Here is a 6,056-nt window from a genome sequence, read left to right as displayed (position 1 = left end):
TCCACTCGTCCTCATTGCGTAAATAGCAAGAGCTTGAAATATGTTTTAAAATGGAGCATTTTCTATTTTTCCCTCGTTAGATGCAGTGTCATTTCTCACTTTTTCCTTAGTACTACACATTTCTCTTACAGTGGATAAAACAAATAATCGTATATCTAAAACAGTTGACTTGATCCAAGTATATCACATGAAAACGTGAGCCAGTTAAAAGCAAATATAACAATAATATTTGCATGGTATTATATACGTATTTTTCAGAACACATTCAAAATATATGATTATGACTTTACTGCGCTTACTGAGAAAAATCATGAAAAAAATCATAGTAAAAACACGATATGTCTTATACAAAAACTTTTAAACGACTTTGCACATTCCTTCGCAAACCGACGACATTCTGCTTCAGGTATACTTTTTACATCTTGTTTCCAAAAAACTACCTTGTTAATATGAAGAGTTATAGGAATAGTAAAATAAAAAAGAGCTTACAGGTTCATGGCACAAAAAGCTGACGAGTTAGATACAGCTTTGTTTATTGTTTGAAAGGAAGCAAGACTTATCCTGGGAAGAAAACAAGTGTGCTGAAGACTGAATCGAACGCTGCGTGTATATATATATATATATATATATATATATATATATATATATATATATATATATATATATATATATATATATATATACTGTAAGGTGCACATCTAGCTTAAGGCCAGATGTCATCTGTGAGAGGAGCCCGGAATACTCCTGTGAGGCAGGAGAGGCTTAGGGACCAAGTACGAAGAGACAAAGGGGACCACAGATCTTATTTACCGGGCAGTGCTTGAAACAGTTAGAGTCCTTTTCATACATAAAAGAAACAGGTAGTAGTGGTAAGCGGAGAGATAAGAGCAGAAGTAGTCATAGTAGTAATAGTAGTGGTGGTAGAAGCAGGAGTAGTAGTTGTAGTAGTAGTAGTAGTAGTAGTGGTAGAAGCAGGAGTAGTAGTAGTAGTAGTAGTAGTAGTAGTGGTAGAAGCAGGAGTAGTAGTTGTAGTAGTAGTAGTAGTAGTGGTAGAAGCAGGAGTAGTAGTTGTAGTAGTAGTAGTAGTAGAGGTAGTGGTAGAAGCAGGAGTAGTAGTTGTAGTAGTAGTGGTAGAAGCAGGAGTAGTAGTTGTAGTAGTAGTGGAAGAGAGTAGTAGTAGTAGTAGTAGTAGTTGTAGAAGCAGGAGTAGTAGTAGTAGTAGTAGTAGTAGTAGTGGTAGAAGCAGGAGTAGTAGTTGTAGTAGTAGTAGTAGTAGGTAGAAGCGTAGTAGTAGTGTAGTAGTGGTAGAAGCAATGTGTAGTAGTATAGAAGCAGGGTTAGTAGTTAGTAGAGTAGTATGAGAAGCAGAGTGTAGTTAGTAGTAGTAGTAGTGTAGAAGCAGGAGTAGTAGTTGTAGTAGTAGTAGTAGTAGTAGTGGAGAGGAGTAGTAGTTGTAGTAGTAGTGTAGTAGTGGTAGAAGCAGTAGTAGTTGTAGTAGTGGTAGTAGTAGTGGTGGTGGTAGAAGCAGTAGTAGTTGTAGTAGTAGTAGTAGTGGTAGAAGCAGTAGTAGTAGTAGTAGTAGTAGTAGTGGTAGAAGCAGGAGTAGTAGTTGTAGTAGTAGTAGTGGTGTAGGTAAAGCAGGAGTAGTAGTTGTAGTAGTAGTGGTAGAAGCAGGAGTAGTAGTTGTAGTAGTAGTGGTAGAAGCAGGAGTAGTGAAATAAAACGCAAGATCAAGTAAAAGCAGCAAACATAATAAAAGCGAAGATAAAACAACTCTAAAACACGACGGCAGGTAAGCAATAGTTAAAAACAGACTAAAACTTAACTGAGATCGTAAAATAGAGATTGATTAAAAGCAGAAGTAAAAGCAATAAAACAGTAAAAGCAGAGGTGAATAAGGTAAAACACGATAAAGGACATGTAAAAGCAATAAATAAGGTAATAAAATAATAAAAGTGAAGTAAACCTAGCAGTGCTTAAAATACGTCCTTGAAGAGGCTCAGCATGTAAATCGTGACAAAACTCAATACGGTAAAACTGAAAACGTTATTTACATGTATCCAATGCCTTATTGATTAATTACTTATACGTCCAGCACAGATACAACCTAGGCAAGTAACGAAAAGGGGCTGGTACAACCTTTGGTGATGTTTCAGCAGAGAAGAGGGGATCCAAAAGACACAGAATTCCAGTTGACACTGTTTATTGTCATGGGTCGCGGGCTGTCATGGACTCGTGACGTCATAAAATAACGAATCATTTCTCAAAATAAATTACAATAAAATACAAATAAAAGAAAATACGTGATAAAAATATTGGGCAATAAAATACACAATAAAAACAAAGAAAGACATGAAAATACAAAATAAGGGGGAAAAATACGCACATCAATAAAATAAAAATTAAAACATAGGGCGAGAAAGAACCTAGTAATAATTTAAAAATACAAGACTAATATATAAACTGATAAAATAAGTATTTAAAACTCATAATAAAAGAGATTGAATAAAACACAAAAATGACTAGACAGAAATGACGTGTCATGCCACTGACACCGCGAAATAAGTTAAAACTATAATAAAAGGACAATAGGACTCAGCGATAAAACACAAGACTTAAAACACTAATTAAATGTAATATACAAACGCAGAACTGTTACAAATTGACACAAGAGTAATTAAAATAATTAACACGGGAGCAATAGAAAACGGGCACCGGGATAACTATAGTAGTCCCGCGCAGGGGAGAACGTGGCGCCATACAAAGCTAAATGCGCGTGCAACTGGAGTGTCGCCCTCATCTCTGGATTGCAGACTACACTCCACAATCCTCCCATGCCTTGGGTCGGAGTGGTCAGCGGAGACAGAACCTGAAAAAAGACCAAAGGAAGGCCTGAGCCCCGTTACTTGCCTCAAAAAAAGGGTATTTGTGCCCAGCTGAGACGTGTCAGTCATAATCAACTGGAGCACAAAGGACAAGAGTTACATAAAAGTTAACAAAATACTATCAACTCTATAAATTATTGCTGATCAGCGTCTCGGCAGCAACCTCCAGCTCCCTACACTCCTCTGGCTCCCTGGCAAAGGACGTCAGAACAGATATCCATGGATCCTCTGGAGCGCCTGCATCTTGGGCCTCTGCTCCCGGCTGGTTGGTATCATCCTCGCCTACTTCCTCGTTATCCTCCAGTCCTTCCTCGTCATCGTCGACAACATAGGAGAGTTCCACAGAAGGGCGATAGGGTTTCAGGTGATTCAAGTGGGCCTTGAGTTGAACTCCTGTGTCTAGATTTTGTACCTCAAAAGAAACTGGCCCTAAGCGTCTGAGGATTCGGGCTGGTCCACGCCATTTGCCACTAAGGGGAGGTAGTCCACTCATACGATTCTTGTGTTCGTAGTACCAAACAAGTGATCCCTCTGTGGGTTGGAACACCACTTTCTTGCCTCGATCATAATATTTCCCATATATTTGTCTAGCTTGTTTGGAAGCTTCTACTGCTGCTTGACGAGCTTTACGTAGCCGAGTTAATCTGGAGCCGGAGTTCTGGAATAAACTGATGCCATGTCCTTGGACGGCTGCCAACTAAGGTAGTAATGGCAGCTTTCACTACCCGATTTGTTCTTTCCACCATTCCATTGGCTTGAGGGTGGTACCGTATAGTATAATGGTTTGTGGCATGCATCAGTTTTGTCAGTTCTCTGAAGATGTTGCTTGTGAACTGAATTCCATTATCTGTTTGGATTACCCTAGGAAGTCCAAAGAGGGTAACCCAGTGATCCATAAATGCTGAATGGACAGCGACAGCAGTAGCTTTTCTCAGTGGGACAATCTGAAGAAAACGGGAGTGCTGATCAAGGATTGACAAGGCCCAGCGAACAGGAATGGATGGACCAAAATCTATTAGGTCCATGGACACACGTTCCAAAGGGAATTCTGCTAATGGTGTATCAGCCATTGGGACCTTCTGCATGTTGCCTCTTGACTGCTGGCATATCAGGCAACTGTCGACATACTGCCGAACATCTCGTAGCATATTAGGCCAATAAAACATTGCCCTAGCATTCTGGAAAGTACGATGGATGCCAGGATGTGAAGCTAGAGGTGGAAGATGAGATGCCTTGAGAGCAGAATTCCTGAGCTTCTGAGGGACAAACAGTTGGTAGCAAATGCGGTCTGGGAAATGTTTCAGCCGATAGACCACGTTATCTTTAAGCTCAAATTCGCAAAGAGGAAGGGGTAACTTCTTTCTGGGCAAAGTTCCATCCACTAGATACTTGCGAACATCATTAAGTAGAGGGTCGGCACCTTGTTCTGCAGCAAGCTTCTCTGGAGAGAGATCAGTGATGGTAAGCTTAGCAACTTGTCGGGAGAGCAGGTCTGGTACATGGTTGGTAGGTCCTTCCTTGTATCGTATGTTGAAATCATAGAATGATAGATCATGCGCAAATCTAGTCTCCTAGGAGACTTTGTTTTCCTGGAGAAAATCTACACTAGTGGGCGATGGTCTGTGTAGACAGTGAAGTGCCTCCCATAGAGATATGAATCAAATACACAAACTCCTTCAACCACTGCAAGGGCCTCCAAATCTACAGTGCGATACCGGGTCTCAGCATCTCTCAGTTTCCTGCTGTAATAAGCAATGGCATATGGTGTGTTGTGCATGTCTCTCTGCATTAGGCAAGCACCAAGGGCTATACTGGAAGCATCTGTATGCAACTCAAAATCTCTTGAGAAATCGGGCTGCCTTAAGACTGGTGCAGTTGTGAGGCGCTGCTTGAGTTTTTCAAAAGCAGCCTGTTGTTCAGCCCCCCCACATCCATTTCTGCCCTTTCTTCAAAAGTAGATGTAGTGGGGATGCAACAGTCGCATAATCATGAATGTGTTTCCGATAGAAGCCTGTGGCTCCTAAATACCTTCGTACTTCCCTTACAGTGCGCGGTGCAGGGGTCTTTGGTATGGCAGCTACCTTTTCTTGGTTTGGGGCTATTCCTCCTGGTGAGATAGTAAAGCCGAGGAAGTCAATAGTGCTAGCAGCAAATTGACACTTCTGTGGGTTAAGCTTCAGGCCAGCAGAAGAGAAAAGTTGTAATGTCTCGGCAAGATGCTGAAGGTGTTGAGTGAAACCTCGACTGTAGATGATTACATCAAGGTAAGCTAATGTATGCCGACCAAGGACAGGTGCTAGAACAATGTTCATTGTTCTCTGAAAGGTCGTAGGAGCTGTGGAAAGACCAAAGGGGAGTCGACAGAACTGGAATAAGCGGTACCCATCAGAAAAGGCAGTTTTGGGTCGGTCTGTTGTTTCCAGTTCAACACTCCAATATGCAGCTCGGGCATCAAGAGTTGTAAAGGTGTCCATGGGGCCTAGCTCATCAATTAATTCATTAATGCGGGGTAGAGGATAAGAATCTTTCTTGGTTACGGCATTGAGACCTCGATAGTCTACACAGAACCTTAGACCACCTCCCTTTTTCTTCACAAGCACTACTGGACTTAGCCAGGGTGATGTGGAGGGCTCAATGACTCCTGCATTCAGCATCAAATCGCACTGGTCTCTGATGGCTTGCCGGGTTGATTGCGGCAGTCTCCCTTGCCGGATACTGACTGGTTTGGCATCACCGGTGTCAATCTTGTGGTTAATTCCAGGAACTAGGCCAACGGTTTCTTCTCCACCTATAAAGAGTTCTTTGTACTGACACAAGAGTTCAGTTAGCTGGTGCTGTGATTCGGTATCTAGATGGGAAAGATCTGGTGTAAGGCTGCTCTCTTCAGGTTACGTAGGTGACAAAAGATGTTCAGCTGCTTCACAAGCAGCTATGGCAAGATAGGGCGGTAGCTCTGCCTGCTCGACCTCAGCATCGCTATCATCATCTTCACAGAACAGCATCAGCAAAATCCTCCCAAATGAAGTTATCTTCCTCCCACTCAAATTCAGGATCTTTATTGTTAACATCCCAGGAATCTGTGGTGATTAAACTTGCAATGCTCCTGATTCTGGAAGAACCTTCTTCCTCTTCACTGGAACTGTCATTGGAAGGGCGTGCCTGAGCCCTGAG

This window comes from Penaeus monodon, chromosome 14, assembly GCF_015228065.2.
Source record: "Penaeus monodon isolate SGIC_2016 chromosome 14, NSTDA_Pmon_1, whole genome shotgun sequence".
In the NCBI taxonomy this organism is placed as follows: Eukaryota; Metazoa; Arthropoda; class Malacostraca; order Decapoda; family Penaeidae; genus Penaeus; species Penaeus monodon.
The sequence above is the reverse complement of the archived record's forward strand: the minus strand, read 5'-3'. Positions refer to the sequence as shown.